Source organism: Mustela putorius, unplaced genomic scaffold, assembly GCF_011764305.1.
Source record: "Mustela putorius furo isolate JIRA1106 unplaced genomic scaffold, ASM1176430v1.1 tig00003834_pilon_pilon_pilon, whole genome shotgun sequence".
Classification (NCBI taxonomy): Eukaryota; Metazoa; Chordata; class Mammalia; order Carnivora; family Mustelidae; genus Mustela; species Mustela putorius.
The window spans coordinates 58,899,131-58,907,712 of NW_025421987.1; the positions used below are offsets into that span (position 1 = coordinate 58,899,131).

The following is an 8,582-nucleotide window of genomic DNA, read 5'->3' on the forward strand; positions in this document are numbered from 1 at the left end:
GATCACAGAAGTCCCTTATAAATTTTATCTTAAAAGAGGTAAAAGGATTTTAAAATTACATTTCTAGTTCTCCCAGGTATAAATCAGGCAGAAACATTTATTTTTCAGTCAGGATAACATGATTCTGTGTTCATTGTATGATTGATTTTGTTCTGCCAACTAAAATTGATCTCCATAAATTTTATACCACACCATTGTCTTATAAAGGATACAATAGTTATTGTCAGGCAAAGGCAACCAGCATAAAATAATCCTTAACAGAAAGTTATTTAGAATCCCATTTTATCATGTGATGACCTTCCTGTCAGCGAGATAGTTAGAATGTACTGTTAAAAGTAAACCCTTTAGCAACAAATACCTGTGTTTCAGTTTTAGCCCTGCCACTGTCTGAGGCAAATTAATCTCTCCCTTTTAGTTTCCTCATTGGTTAGATGAGAATTACTATGTACTCAATCAGGGATATTTCCAGGGTAAATAAAACACTGCTTAGGAATAATTATTTCTTAGCATAGTAGTAATCATATTCATTATTAGTCATTAGGCTTGATCACAATTTTCTAACCCTGGTTCTACTGACATTTTGGACTAGATAACTCTTTTTCTGAAGGGATGTCCTGCATATTGTAAGATGTTCAGATCTTAGCCTCTGTCCACCAGATGCCACCTGTACCCCTTCACATAAAATGTCTTCAGACATTGTCAAATGTTGCCTGGAAAGCAAAATTTTCCCTGAAGAGGAACTCTGTGCTGGCAAATCACATATATATAGGCAGTCATCATACTCAAGTTGGAAAAATGCTAAATTCGAAGTTAGAATATATGAATTCATATCCTGGTTTTCCCTTTATTAGTTCTATGACTTCAGAGAATTCCTTGATTTCTCCTTATCTCAGTTTCCCCACTGTAAGTATACAGACACACACACACACACACACACACACACACACACGTACATGTTATATGATATGAGTGAATATATGTAGCTATTTAATATATGTGACAGTTCTTTTTATACTTAAAAGTACCATACATGAATAAACTGTTAAAGGGGGAAAAAAAAAAAAAAAAAGCTCTGTTAAGCTGTATCAGAATTACACTGGCATGGTAAAAAAATAAAAATTGCTGGTCTGTTGATGACCTATACCCTCCCCTCCGTCTTTGAGGCCTTTTTTTTTTTTAATTCCATACATCACCCAGTGTTCATCACAGCAAGAACCCTCCTTAATCCCCGTCACCTAATTCACCCATCCCTCACCCACCTCCCCTCTACAGTTAAGGTTACAGTTGTTCTCTGCAGTGAAAAACCTGGTTTCTCTCTCCCTCTCTTTTTTCCTCTTTGCTCATTTGTTTTGTTTCTTAAATTCCACAATGAGTCGAATCATATGTTATTTGTCTTTCTCTGACTAATTATTTTTCATTTAACATTATACTCTGTTCCATCCCTGTTGTTGCAAACAGCAAGATTTCATTAATTTTTATGGATAAATAATATCCTGTAGTATATACATACAATATGTATGTATGTATATACTACCTGTTCTTTACCATTCATTACCGATGGATACCTTGGCTGCTTTCATAATTTGGCTATTATAAATAATGTTGCAATAAATATAAATTAATTAACTATATATAATTATAATATATTAATTAATAAGTATATAAATTAATGATAATTTGATTAATAAATTAAATAAATTAAAATATATGCAGTGTTTTGTCCATATTGGAATAGATTCCTGTTTCTTTTTTTTTAATATTTTATTTATTTATTTGACAGACAGAGATCACAAGTGGGCAGAGAAGCAGGCAGAGAGAGAGGAGGAAGCAGGCTCCCCACTGAGCAGAGAGACCGATGCAGGGCTCAATCCCAGGACCCTGAGATCATGACCTGAGCTGAAGGCAGAGGCTTTAACCCACTGAGCCACTCAGGTGCCCCTAGATTCCTGTTTCTTTAGTTGAGAACCAGATAAGGTGTTCAGTTCATGTATAGAGGCTATGTTGTTTTTTGTTGGGTTGTTTTTTTTTTTGAAAGTACTCTCCACAACTGTATTAACCGTTGACAAAACACTCAATGAAGAGAGGCTCAGGAAAAATAAGAAAGAGGCTAAGCTTTGTGTTTCATTTCTTTTGTTCATTCTCAGGCACATACTCATTGTGTGGAACAATAAGGAACAGCACACACATCGCTTCTCGGCCTTTTGGCTAAGATCAAGTGTAGGAACAGCACACACTGTTTGTATAATGTATTCATATTATTCATTGACCTACACAGATCCTGTAAGCAACTCAATTGCTTTGATAAGATGCCTCTGGGTACTTCTCCACTTCCCTATGCCTTTGAACACACTGCTACCTATATCTGGATGATTTTTTCCCCCCAATGTACTTAATGAGCTCCTAGATATCAGTATTAGTTTCCTAGGACTGCTTTAACAAAATACCACCTCTGGTCCCTTAAAACAACAGAAATTTCTTGTCCCACAGCTCCAGGCCTGAAGTCCAAAAGCAAGGTGTCAGAAAGGCCATGCTTCTTCTTAAATTTGTAGGGGAGAATTCTTCCTTGATTCATGGTGATCAACCAGGGACAATAGTAAACAATGAACTGATACAATGAAAAGACGAAATTGTGGGGGGTTTTTGGTAAGGATAATAGTTAAAATATTGATATAATAATCCTGGAAAAATAAGAGAAAAGAATTCATGCTGGTTAATGTTGGCTTTGGGAATGAAATGTAGGGAAAGAATGCAAGAGATCCTATACAGAAAAAAACGTTACAACGTGAGAACTTACTATATGGACAGTAATAAAGAAGTCATTAAAGACCATTTGGATGTGGCAAGCCTAGATGAACTTGGGCAACGCGGATTCCATAAAATTTGTTGGGTCCCAGTAGCATGAGTATGTGAAGTGTCCCACAAATGGAGGGAAAAGTGGGTCTGCCACTGAAGAAATGCACTGGACTAATTGATGAAGATTTGTTAGTTGTGTGCCATGAGACCAGAAGCCTCATGAAATTATAAAGTAGGATGGGGAAGCACAATCAAGGAATAAATGGTAGGGAGATGAAGAGGAGTAAAGACGCTTTGTTCGGTAGATACAAGGAGGGAAGAAAGGATGGGAGAGATTAGTATTAGCACAGTGCTGTGGAACTGAGAAGGGAAAGTTCAGGAAATACACGTATTAGGGATTTTTTTAAAAATCACAGGGCTAGAAATAATGGCTAAAATTCAAGAGGGTTTTCCGTAACAAGGGGAGAGGATTAGAGCAGGGCAGCTCAGAGGGGAGAGGCTTGTCCACACCCAGGAGAAGGCTGAACAGGCAAGTGAGTGATCTGGATGGCCTGTGAGCATCCTTGTCATTGAGGAGTACTCATCTGACCCTTTTTCTTTGAGACTTTAGCGTAATATTAATCACTCCCTGCTAGATGTGAAATTGTGCCTTAGCAATTTATCCGAGCTGTTAAAGGGGGAGAAAAATTTGTACTTTATGGAGAAACCTTTTTTAATTTTATTAACACCTACTTCAAAGAGTTACTGGAGAAATTAATCTGACCCTGAATTCCTTAGCAGAAAGAAATTCATTGAGTTTCAAATGAGTAAAAAGCTATACTGTCCGTTTAACAGACTAGGGATAGGCTCCATTACCTTTAGCTATTTTAATACCCTGATAGTGGCTCAGTTTACAAAGAATGTGACTAAACCTATCCCTTATCTTTGTGATGTCAGCCAGTCCCCACAGAAATACCTTATTGGGACCTGCCTCCCTCCCTAGCTCCAGAAGCAGCAGGAAATGGGCATAACCAGAGAGAACAGGAAGAGATAAGTTTCCCCCAGGAGTGTAATTGCCGCCTCCACCAATAACCATAGATATCACAGGTGGGCTAGGGGAACGGACAATAACCCTCCTGTAATAATACAACTAGTTTGATAGCAGCACAAACAAGACTGAGCACACTGTTCAATATTTTTGGAGCTTTCAATGACATAAATTTTGCTCTAGTCAAATGGATCCTATTAATACTTTCATTTCTTTCATTTTTCTGGCCTAATTTCGAAAGTTAAAACGTATCAATGCCCACTGAACAAACTTGTGAAATAGTATCCCCAAAGCACTTTACTGGAAAAGATTTTATAACAATTACTGACAGCAGTGAGTTTTGCTTAGGCTTTCGCATTCAGTTATTTTAAACATTATACTAAAAATGGACACTAAAAGCCACTCTGTGCATACATCTGCCTGTACAGATCAGGGTGAATTTAAAAAAAAAACACTTTTCATTTGGACTTAAAGAATGTAGGTAAATGTGATAATCTGGGCTGGTAAGAATGGCTGACTGTTGGCCGGAAAGGATTAAGAATGACAGCGTTAAAGATAAACTTTATCTTTGCAAATGAATTGCTAGGGGGCATAAAGTAGAAACCGTCAAAGTCTAAAATCAAGATACTTCTATTTCATTTGGCCGTTTTCCTGGAAACTACGGATCTAAGAGCAGTTGGGAATTGATCACGTTTACCATGTAATTATATCAAGGTAAGATGCAAACCTTTCCACTCAGAGGTTGCTTGGAAGCCACATCTCTTTTCTTCATCTTGCTTGTCCTAGTTTCCACTATTTGTAATCAGCAACACCCCCCCCACACACACACAACACACAGACACCCGTTCAAGGTCAGAGTCAGAAAGAACCAGAAATTTAAAGGTAGACCGTGCCAAGGATGAACAGCTGTCCCCAATCTGGGTTCTTCCTGTTGCCGCTGTTGTGTAGTACTCAACTCCTTGCTCTTGCCACAGATGTCCACAGGAAATGCATGAGAGAGGTCTAATGGGAGGGAATCAGACGCACATGTTCCTTAGTATGTGGAGATGGGCATCCTCAAAGTGCCCGCCACAGACAACCCTCCCTCCCAGCTAGAACTGGTTCCAGGTTTGAGAAATGCTGAGCCTGTCCACACAAGCCGTGCTGCCAAATCCGCACTCTTGCCCTTTCTCTATACCTTGTCAGTAAAGGAATTCCAGAGCTGCTTGGGAATGTGGGGGGATGAACGCGCTCTGCGGCTCTGGGCTCTGTCGTTGAGCTTAGTCACGTCCTCATGTGAGGGGAAAGTGCAACGTGTCCCCGGAGGGACTTTCCTGCCCTGCAGAATCCGAGCACATGGAACAGTTTAGGCAGGGAATAGGCTCAATTCCACGTTTTGAAATTTAATTTTCAGTCCATCAGTTATGACCAATCAGAAAACTGTTTGGTGACTGAGACTCGAAGTTACAATGTTTCTGGGTCCCATCGTCACAGTTAATTATTGCATTCGGCCCATAACAAATATTCAGACATTTTGCTGACCTGCCAGAAGCAATGAACATCCCGTTGTTATGTCCTAGCACTTGAGAGAAGTTCTACGATTTCAACAAGATGTCTGACATCCTGTCACTGCTCACTACTCACTGTTCCCTATCTCAGGACATGGCAGGTTCACCTCACGGCCCCAAACTGCAGGACTCAATCCAGATTCCTGCTTCTTTACCTTCAATATTTAAAAAAAAAAAAAAAAAAAAAAAAAAAAAAAACACGAATCCTGTGGATTCCACCTCCTTGAAAATCTTTCATCGCCTTAGATCATTCAGTTATCATAAAAACATTTCTTTTTTTTTTTTAATTTTTATTTATTTATCTGAGAAAGACTGAGAGATCATGAGGGGGAGTGGTACAGGGAGAGGGAGGAGAGGCAGACTCCCCGCGGAGCAGGGAGGAGGGGCCCCTCTCCCCTCAAATGAGAGATTCCATTCCAGGACCCTGGGATCATGACCCTAGTCGAAGGCAGACACTTGACCATCTGAGCCACCCAGGTGCCTTCAAAAACATTTTATATAACAATCATTGCACTAGCTTTTTAATAGATGTCTCTGCCTACATTTTTGCTTCCTATGTCCATGTTTTCCATGCCCAGCAATGCAGCCTGGGCGTTCTCATGTACAATTTTGACCTTCCTGATCCCTCGCTCAAATTCCACTATGGTTTTCTATCATCTGCAACAAAGTGTACACAGTTTGCAGCACGTACAAATTTCTTCATTATCTGGTCCCTACCTCTTCAGCCTTCTCTCTAGATACACCCCCGCCCCCAATCTGTTCTCCCTCCCCATGCCTTTTGTGTTTCAGCAATACTAAACCATCTGAAATCATCAAAAAACTACAATGTATCTCATATAATATTCAAGACAAAGAGAATGTTCTCTATGTTCCCTCTGTCTTGAATGTGTTTATCCTCTCTTCTATCTAGCAAATTCCTCAAATCAAATAAAAAATGTGTTAAGTGATGAAGTATTCTGATATGCCCAGTGGTAAAAGGTTGCCTATCACGTATCAGATGAACTTTGTATGTAACTCAATTATGAAAATTGCCATGTTCTGTTGTAAACGCTTGTTTGCATTTCTCTTGCTCACTAATCCGTGGCTTCCCTGATGACAAAATCTTCATATCTTTTGTTTTCTTTGTATCTATACAATCCTGCGTGAGATTCGCTTGCTTTTTCACTCAACATGATTTTTCTGAACCATCCGTACTGATTTGTTTGGCTGCCGTTGCTCATTTCGCATTCTGTGTAATATCCTAGTATTCCATTTTATGAATGTATTACAATATTTTACCCACTCTCCCATCAATGGACTTTTGTGTTGTTTCTAGGGGTTTTCATTATTATTATTATTATAGATGATGCTGTGATGAAGTCTTGCTCATATCTCCAGGTGCACATGTGCAAGCTTTTTTCTGGAATATGTATCTGCAGGTAGAATTGCTGGATTGTAAATCATGTGCTTTTTTGACTTTCCAGATAATGCGAATGTTTTCCAAAATTCTTTGCTAAAGTGTGTTGGTTTTTTTTTTCCCCCCAAATCTATATTGGCCTGTCAAACTTTTATTGGCCTAAGCCAATAAAATGATATGTTTGGGGTTATCTTTTCAATGGAAATCATTAGTGTCTTTGCCAGAAAATATTTATTGGCATTGTTTTAAACAAGAATCATTTCCATTGCTATCATTTTCCTACAAATTCCCAAACAAATGCATTTGTGTTACTATTGGTTTCCACTAAAGGCCACCTTTTTACAGTTGCAAAATAGCAAGGTCAGTAGAAAGCCACCCAAGGTATACACCCCAATAAATCGGATTTATCCTGGGGGATCTGTTAGCTAGGGATACCTAAACTGTAGCTGCCTGGCCAGATCCAATAATGGTCAGTAGCCTGTTTTTATGGAGTCCACAAACTATGATACTTTTTTTTTTTTTTTTTTTTACATTTTTAAGGAGTTCTAAAGGGGGAAAAAAAGGATATGCTACAGAAATGTATGTGGACAAAGTCTAAAACATTAACTATCTGGCCCTTTACAGAGTAAGTTTTCCTACTTCTGTGCTAGGCAATGCCCCAAATCCCATTGAAAAGACAGCCAATAATATCATTTGCTTTTTATAAGAACAACTTTTTTTTTTTTTAAGATTTTATGGATTTATTTGAGCGAGAGAGAATGAGCAGGAGGGTTAGAGGGAAAGGGAGAGAGAAAGTCTTTAGCAGACTCCACATTCAGCATGGAGGCCCAATGTGGGGCAGGATCCCAGAATCCTGACATCACAGCCTGAGTTGAAACCAAGAGTCAGATGCTTAACCAACTGTGCCCCCCAGGTGCCTCAAGGACAACTTTACATTTTTTTTTTCCTTCTGGCAGATTGTACAAAGTAATACTCTTCCCAGTGATGTGTAAGAAGTCAGGTTGAATAAAACTTGGGTTTATTTTGGAGTTTTAATTGATTTTTGCCCATTAATGAGATTGTGTACCTTCTTATAGGCTATGGTCATTTTTACTTAGCTTTTGTTTTCATGTCTGTGTTTTATCCATTTGGGGGGATTGTCTGGCTTTAATATTCCAATAATTTTCCACTTGAATATGTTGTAGATCTTTCCTTAGTGCACTGTTTTTTATTTTCTTTACAAAGTTTTTTTGGCAAACAGAAAGAATTTAATTTGTAACTAAACATATCCAACTCTTTATGTTTTGAGCCTTTTGGGGTTTGAAATGATTCCTAATTGCAAGGTCATTCTCTTATACATACTGCTAAAAAAAAAAGAAGAAATAGGTCCCCAAATCGAGTCACTTGTGCTAAGCCCCACTTCAGCAAACCAAGACTTAATATCTAATGTAACTACAACCTTCCCCAGGTATGTAATCTTAAACCAGTCAATCTGGTTTAAGCAGTCATGAAGTAATCCACCTGATAGATCCTTCCAGTCCCCAAAGGAAGATGTCATAACCCACTCTTCCATTGTCCCTGCCCCCTTTGCCCATAAAGATATCCCATTTTGTACTGCTCTTTGAAGCTCCTCTTCCTTTGCTAGCTGGGATGCTGCCTGATTCATGACTCATCTAATAAAGCCAGTTAGATCTTCAACTTTCCACAGTTGACTTTTTAAAAACAGATTTGGTGGCAGCAGTGGCAAACATCAGAGCAAACTCCTGATAGCTTCAGAGACAACAAGAAAAACAGGAGTGGTAACCTGAGAGCCCTTTGAGTTCAGTTTTTCTAACCATTT

At 38.7% G+C, this 8,582-nt stretch overlaps 1 pseudogene; it reads left to right on the forward strand.

Moving 5' to 3' along the window:
- The first annotated feature begins 2,185 nt into the window (after positions 1-2,185).
- On the forward strand, positions 2,186-2,350 carry LOC123394668 (annotated as a pseudogene).
- The last annotated feature ends 6,232 nt before the right edge of the window (positions 2,351-8,582 follow it).